Genomic DNA, 8,017 nt, shown 5'->3' on the forward strand with positions numbered 1-8,017 from the left:
GCTTTAGCGATCCGGAGGTGCAGAGGAAGAAGAGGGTTGCCAGCTATAAGGCTTACACGGTTGAAGGCAAAGTCAAAGGCTCTTTTAGGAGGAGTTTTCGATGGATTAAGGATAGATGCACTCTTCTCATTCATGGCTTCTGGTAATCAATCTATCAATCACCTCCTTTTTTTATGTTTTCTTCTTTCCCTTTTCATGTTTTTCTTTTTCTTGTGCTCTTGCAGAGAAGTTGACTGAGAGATTGATTATGGGATTTCAAGATATGTTGATTTGGTGCATTTTGATTGTAATCAAGAAGAATTCTTGAGGTTATATACAATTGCAAGACATTAGTTTGATAAAAACCAAAAAAAAAAAAAAAAGTTGAGTTGAGTGCTGACTTATTGGTTGGTTATAAAAATAAGTTGCGCGATGTTAATTACCATTTCTGTGTTTTTATGTTTTTTCATCTTACTTACCAAGTTTGATAGTAGCAGTTGAATTTTTTGGCAAAATGTAGAGTGAATTATAGGATTCACTTGTATTGGAGGAGGTGAAGATATGATGAGCTTTTAGTCATAAAGTGATCACTTCAAAAGTTGAAATACAATTAGAAATTCTTGGAAGGAGTAGGCAGAAGTTGATAAATTTTTATGTTATTAGTTTGAAGACGCATATACGTATTCTAGAACCCCTGGCCTTCTGACTGACTTTTGCATTTCTCGAGACTACACCACCAGACTTCTGAAGCTTCACTACATCTACATTAGCCTTTGCCTTTCAAAACATCCCTAAGCATGCTCCACAGCTTTTCCTGAACAATCGTTCAAGTGCCGAAAAGAAGCAAGAAGAAATTATATCACAAGTAAGACATTGATGTACAAGGCAAGGAACATTTTCAGACAGCCCAAAAAAGAACACGTTCAAGAGGCACACTCAGACCAGCAAAAAACAGATACCTGACCCAAAACCAGAACAACTGTGGCGTTGAATGCATCAATTGCATGCAGCAGCAACTGCCAAGGGGAGAAAAGGGTTATAAAATGACCATGCTTGCAGCTCTAGATTATAATTGAAAAATTATTAAATCAAATCAGAAGCATTCTTGACAATGTACTCTTTCCAGCATCTGTAGGTCCTACCACAAGATTACTATTCCCTTGGGAATTAACACATTAAACAAATGGCATAAGAGCAGAACATCTGGTGTTTTCTTCTTCAAATATCCTAACTTTACTGTTGGACATCAACGCGACAAACCAGAATTTGTTTCATTTTATCATGAAAAACCATTCCTTTACAGAATTAAATTGAAATGCTGCAAAGAGCAGAGCATTGTGAAGTAGTGGCAAACCCTTTCATCTTCCATGCAATCATATACTCATCTCAACTCAACAAAACTCTTCATATCCTCCATACAAAAGTTCAAATTCTTCTCTATTATACAAGTATTAGCAGAACACTCACAATTCTTCGATATAGCTGATCATGGGCGTCTGTGTACACACAGAAAAGCAGTTAAACCATACAATGTAGCTAATGTGTACAAACATTCCACGGTTTAAGCATGATAAACTATCATTACCTCATCAGCCGTATAATCAGTTTCAGTAGTACCATCAATTTCATGTAAAAACCTGATTCGTTCAATAACGGAAATGCATACAATAATCTATAAATCCCCTTTTCAGCTCCACATCGTAATGCGAATGGTTTTCAAATTGGACTAATTTTCCTCAAGAGTTAGGTTAAAAATTGCGAAATCAAAGACAAAAATTGAACATAAAAAAAAACGACTTTTCGCAATTATGGAAGTAAAATGATCAAAACTATTACTACTACATACACCAAATTTGTGCCCTGGCGGAATCTCCGTTCCAAATATCTCGGTAGTGCCGCTGAGCAACCGCAGGCGAAGAAGAAAATTGGGACCGACTTCGACTCTCAACTCACACTCTTTGTCAAGTTTTACCTGTCTTACTGTTTCCGAGCTACCCAGTTTCGGTGCATCTGTTAAAGAAGTATTTTGTCTCATTTAAAAGAACTACTACTACTACGACTCAAAATTTTCAAATTATAGGCCTATAATCTACACTAAATATTGTTGTATGAGTAGAGTATTAATTTAAAAGTAAATACAAAATAAATAATTATTAAATCAGATAATAATAAATTATCTATTAAATTGATAGTTTTACCAAGCTTTATCATTAGTATTAGGACAATTAATTTAGCATTTTCATAAATTATTGCCTTATTTTATATATTTTATATAATAATGTTATATAATTGCATTTTTTAAAGTTAATTATCAATTAATATATATGAATATTTGGTTATTAGAAGATTAACATTTATAAACAAAATATCATTAAAAATTTGACATATTATTTCTCATTGAACTCAACACTAAAGCCACGATCGGCTTGCCAACACCTCGTCGACCAAAAGTGAAAAGATATACGCATTCTAGTCTCACAAAAATCATTTTCGCTCCGTTTAGCCTTAATCATTCTCGGATCACAATTGGTCCTACACTAACAATTCCGTCAATTTTTGAACGGTTTTAACCTGATTTTGACCGATTTAACAGTCTCATTCGGGTTAAACAATTTATCTTTATGATTCTCATAGTTATTCATTAGCCACTAATTAATTTATTTATACATTTCTTTATTTTCTCACTCTTGTAATTTTATGTAAATATTGCTATTATAAGATTATAAAGAATGTATCTTTAATTTATATTGCTTATTCTTAAATTATTTATCTCTCATCATCCATCTCCACCTCAAAGCTTTATAATGTTCTTGTCGGACTGTTTATAACGTTGTTGACACTAAAAGTATACAACAATTGTTAATACTCCTCCATCGGTGAAAAATATTCTCATTAATTGATGACACGAGTTTTAATTCGTAACAGATAAAGTATATAAATTAGGAATGACTTTCCATTTTTAGTATGAGACTAATTTTGGTAGACAAGTGAAAATAGAAAGATGAAACTATTTTTTTTGGATGAAAGAAGATTTGGACCCCAAGTATCAAAATCCTGTGTGCGCCACTGCCTAAATGTGTGTGATTAAAAGGGCAAAAAACATGATGTAAAGAGAAAAAAAGGTAATAATTCTATAACCAATCATCATATATGTGTTAGCTAAATGAGATGAACAACACAACGCATCACTATATCTTAATGGCAATTTGTCGGAAGAATCATTAAATTTGGTTAAATACTGGTAAATCAATAATATACTCTTTCTTTACTGGTAACACGAACACGACATGAAATTTTCGTGTTTTTAAGGTTGACCCGATAAGAAAGCGAACCCAATAAATTTTGATCAAAACTCATTAATTTCGTGCGAATTCATGTCAGATTATCATGTTGCGCTGAAGCCCTAATTAAAATAGAAAGTGTTGTGTACCAACAGCCAGTGCAATGCTGTATTATTGTTGTATAAAAGTCTAGTGGTCCCAAAATTATTTTTTGTAGAGAAAAGTTATACTTAGGAGTTTGCAACATCAAAAATAGTATCTTTTCAAAATCTTGTGGAAATTTCTGGCATATTGCTGATAAATTTTAAATTTTAACTATTTAAATTGAATGTGTATGAATATGTATGTATGAAATGCGAAAGAAATACTATATGTTCAAAATATACAAATATAGTAGTGGGGTAGTGATAAAATGCAAACTCTTAATATTGTATAGACTCCAAATTATAATCTGGACAAAACAACAATAACAAAAAATATTAACATAACATCAACCATTAATATTGTATTAATATTTTTTGTTGTTGATATTATCTGTTGACATTTTATAACGGTTCATAGTTTATTTTTTTATTTCATTCCACCGATACATGTGGTGGAGATGTTTTATAAAATAAATTTCAGTGTAGCATGCACGACCTTTCAATTTGTAGTGATATAAATAAAAGTAAGATGGTGTGAAAAAATTGTATGACGTCACTAGAGGTGAGTAGAATATTCATAGTCGAATAACCAAATAGAATCAAATAATGAATTGTAAAACATATGAAGTGATAGTACCTATTTTAAATAGGTATTCGCAACGGGAAGAATATATTTGTCCATGCATATAATGTTGGGATAATTGACTGAACAATTACATAAAGCTCTCTATTATGATTAACCAAGAACGACGGAGAAGGAACATAAACTGTAGAGCGGAAGCATATCTTGATCCATAACGAATTAAAAGGCGGAATTGCTTTGCAGCGGCTATGGATCTTCTAAACGATCAGAGACGTCCTTCACAATAGTCTGCCGAGAGAATACAGAGATATTGAACGTTTGGGGACCATAACCCTAGTTTATATTTATATTAAATATAAGACCCTTTATTTTCTATTCGTGCCCTTATCAAATAGAAAATCTCATATGGTATCTACACTTATTTCCATAGTAAATAAATACACTTTAGCCCAAACTTTAATCCTTAATAGATCACTTTAATTGGGCAACTGAAAGATAGTCATACACATTAAATTAGTTATGTGAAAGCCCAAAAATTCTAACATATAAAGGTAAAAAACAATAGAAGAAATTTAGTTTTACAAATAGCTATGTCCATGATAGTACCTATTGGCGATGTAGTCCATGAGAGCATCGTTGGTGAGGTCAACCAATTGTCCCTGACTACGATCCACTGCGCAGCGGCACATAGCATTGTACTCTTTATTGAAAAGCCCCTGCCTAGGGTTGGAGAAATTGGACGGGATCCTTGGAAACCTTCAACCATGTAGTACACACTGCCTCTTGTTAGAATATTAGAGGTTACATCTCCAGGCAATTCAAGGGGGCTGAGGATGGTTCAACAATTTTGTTAGACAAACCGGAACAACTTTGAAGCTTGGCCTTCCATGCATAGCTCCACTAAGAGCATCTCCAATGGCGGACGTCCGGTCAGACATCCGGTAGGACGTCGCGACGGGCGACCCGGACGTCCGCCACTGTGGCGTTTAGGGTCGGATACGGACGTCCCGTGAGGACGTCGGGTGTCCTCGGACGTCCGCCACTGTGGCAAGGGTCGGACGTCCCGCTCGGACGTCCGATTTTTTTTATTTTTTTTAGCCCCTATATATACGGGATGTCCTAGTGGGAAGGGAGGACATAGGAGGGGATGTCCTAGTGACGTGGCAGTGGGATGGAAAGTCCTAGTGACGTGGCAGAAGGTGTTTTTGGGATGTCGTAGTGGATGTCCTAGTGGGATGTCCGCCCACTGGAGATGCTCTAAGCGCCTTCGCTTTTCGGGGTCAGCGGGGTTGTTGCCATCGAATTTACGAGCATGAAGGCAGTGTTAGAAAATACAATGCGGAAAATAAAAGACTATTGCAAAAAGTAAAAGACGGGGAGAACTTCAAAGACTACATTGTTAATGACTTGAATTGATTATCTCAATGGTTACACAACCTTTTATAAGCTCTAATTCCATCTTTGGAGCCATCATCTCTTGCTGTGTGCTTCTCTCCCCTCGGCTGGACAATTGACTAACTCCATCTATGGAGCCATCATCTCTTGCTTGCTGCCTCCTCCTGATTGACGCTCCCCACCGGCGGCCAATCGACCCTTGGTTGCTGGTTCTATGGGCTCCATTGCCGCTAGAATAGAACAGGTGGTCATATCGCTGTGTGTCAGGGTCTCCGTTGCTTGCGGTCTGCACCGTCGTCCGTACCTGCTGCTTGGTGTCCGGCGCAGCTGTCTGAGGAAACGAAGCTACGCCCTCTCTCCTTGATGAAAGTTTGATTGAGGCTTCTTAACATGATTTTTTGCAAAGCAGCTCCTTTCATTCTCTCCTTACTCTCTTGCTCTCGGCTTTGAATGTGAAAAAGGGAGTATGTGGTAGTGTAAAATTGATTTCTTCACCAGCAGAATAGCGTGATGATAATTGGTGCAACCTTTTTGGAGATTTCGGGGTTCAAGGATGAATACCAATGATAACTTCTTTTTTTGTGTTTTTTTTTGTTTTGAACAAACTAGCGAATGATCATTAGCTGCTCTGATACCATGTTAGAAAATACAATGAGAAAAATAAAAGACTATTGCAAAAAGTAAAAGACGGGGAGAACTTCAAAGTCTACATTGTGAATGACTTGAATTGATTATCTCAATGGTTACACAACCTTTTATAGGCTTTAATTCTAGCTATACATGGAAAATATATTCTAATTATACTAATATCTTTGTATTTGATTTTCCATAATCTTTAATTGATTTTCTTCTTTATTCTTGCCATAACTTCATCATTTGCCTTGTTGTTCTCCAATGAATTGATTTCCTTATTCCAACAGGTGGATTGCGAGGGAAGGAACCCACCCCGTGGATGGATATGAGAGTTATTCTCCGGGAAAGGAGTGATATAGAGACAATAGCTGATCAAATCGCTCCGTAGTGGACATGGCCGAACGGAACGGAACGGAACTGAATAATATAAGGAAATGATATTCAAGGAAAACTAAGTTTCAAATCCATGGAAGATGTGTTATATATTTTACAATATCTTTATTCTGCTTTCTAAACATAATTGATGGAGTATTTTCTTTTAGATTTATCATTATCTTCGGTCTTTATTAGTTGCAATTTTGGTGCATTTTTCAATTTTGTGTTCAATGAAATCTCAGCTGAAATTTTGGAACCTCTTAAAGGATTTGAGTGCTCCTAAATGAACCTCTCTTTCATATTGATTGATGTTTGGTATAACAAGTTACAAATAAGGAATTGAATTGAATTGAATTGAATTGAATTGAATTAAATTAAATTAAGATTGTCAAAAGTATCTTCATTAATTTAACTTATTAATCACTAAACTATCTTCATTTTTCTTACAAATCTAACCGTTGCTTCCCCAGATTCTCTCAATGCAATTCTTGCTTCTAAGCACTTTAATTTAATTTTATGCTTCCACCTCACAAAGAATCTGGTGAGTTTCCTCTAAACAAGTATGGTAACATATTTTATTTGTTGAACTTGTTGATTTATTGCTCCCCTAAAATCACAATCTGTTAGGTTTTTTATTGAATAATTTAAATTTTTATCATCAATATTGATATTTAAATTCATATTTAATATTTATAAATATTATGAAATTATTTTGATCCATGTTATCAATTTATTTTGTAACGCAAAATATTATGATTACTTTTGAGAGAGACAATGAGTTGATATGGGTAGAGTCGTAGGGAAGAATTAATGGGACCTTAATTAGGACCCATCAATATATTTTTATAATATTTTATTGATTCCAAATTTTCCAATATTGGAGACAACAATCTTAACTTCACTTCCCAAATCCATGAATCTATTGTGCAACCCTATCTTGTCCAGAAAAACAGAGAATGGCTGACGTGGCCTAAATATGAGATCCATTAAAAACACAATCTAGTGAAAAAAACATATACGATAAAATTCTCTTTAGTCACATAAAAGGTCACATTAACCACTAATTTTTAAAGAGTTAAAATTGTTTTTTGCCTCCCAAGAAGCGAGAAATCAATTCGATTAGTCATCTATAATTTTTTAAAAAGGCATTTTTTAGATGAAAAATACCTCATTCATGTAATTTAAATTTATAACATGCACTACTTGTGTAAAATTAAACATTAAAGGTTGTTTGTCTAAATACTACAACATAAAACTATTGTAGCTGTGTTAGAACTTTCATGTGCTACTGTTATTTTTATTAATAATCTTTCATAAAATTTATCCGATTCTAGGCAGACCAATTCAAATATATGATCGCAGCAATTTTTAAAAACATATATTATAAGATAATATAGGAAGAAGGTTCAACTATAATGTATCGATGTTGGTCGAAGATTGGATTCTTGATGCATTCAAATCTTATTTAAAATTTTATACACGATTAATAAATATGATGAGTATAAATCTCACACGCAATTTGGACTGGTTTAAATTTCAGATGCCGACATATATAGAGTATGTGGGCTACCCACTGTTTTCTTTAATCATTAATAAACCAGTTTTTGCAAAAAAAAATATGGGAAAAA

At 34.2% G+C, this 8,017-nt stretch overlaps 1 long non-coding RNA gene across 1 annotated transcript; it reads left to right on the forward strand.

Annotated features, from left to right (window-relative positions):
• LOC121742375 lies at positions 1 to 1,197 on the forward strand. The gene is made up of 2 exons (XR_006038037.1): positions 1 to 142; positions 225 to 1,197. It is a non-coding gene; the product is annotated as an uncharacterized LOC121742375 (long non-coding RNA).
• The last annotated feature ends 6,820 nt before the right edge of the window (positions 1,198 to 8,017 follow it).

Source organism: Salvia splendens, chromosome 7 (genome assembly GCF_004379255.2).
Source record: "Salvia splendens isolate huo1 chromosome 7, SspV2, whole genome shotgun sequence".
Taxonomy (NCBI): domain Eukaryota; kingdom Viridiplantae; phylum Streptophyta; class Magnoliopsida; order Lamiales; family Lamiaceae; genus Salvia; species Salvia splendens.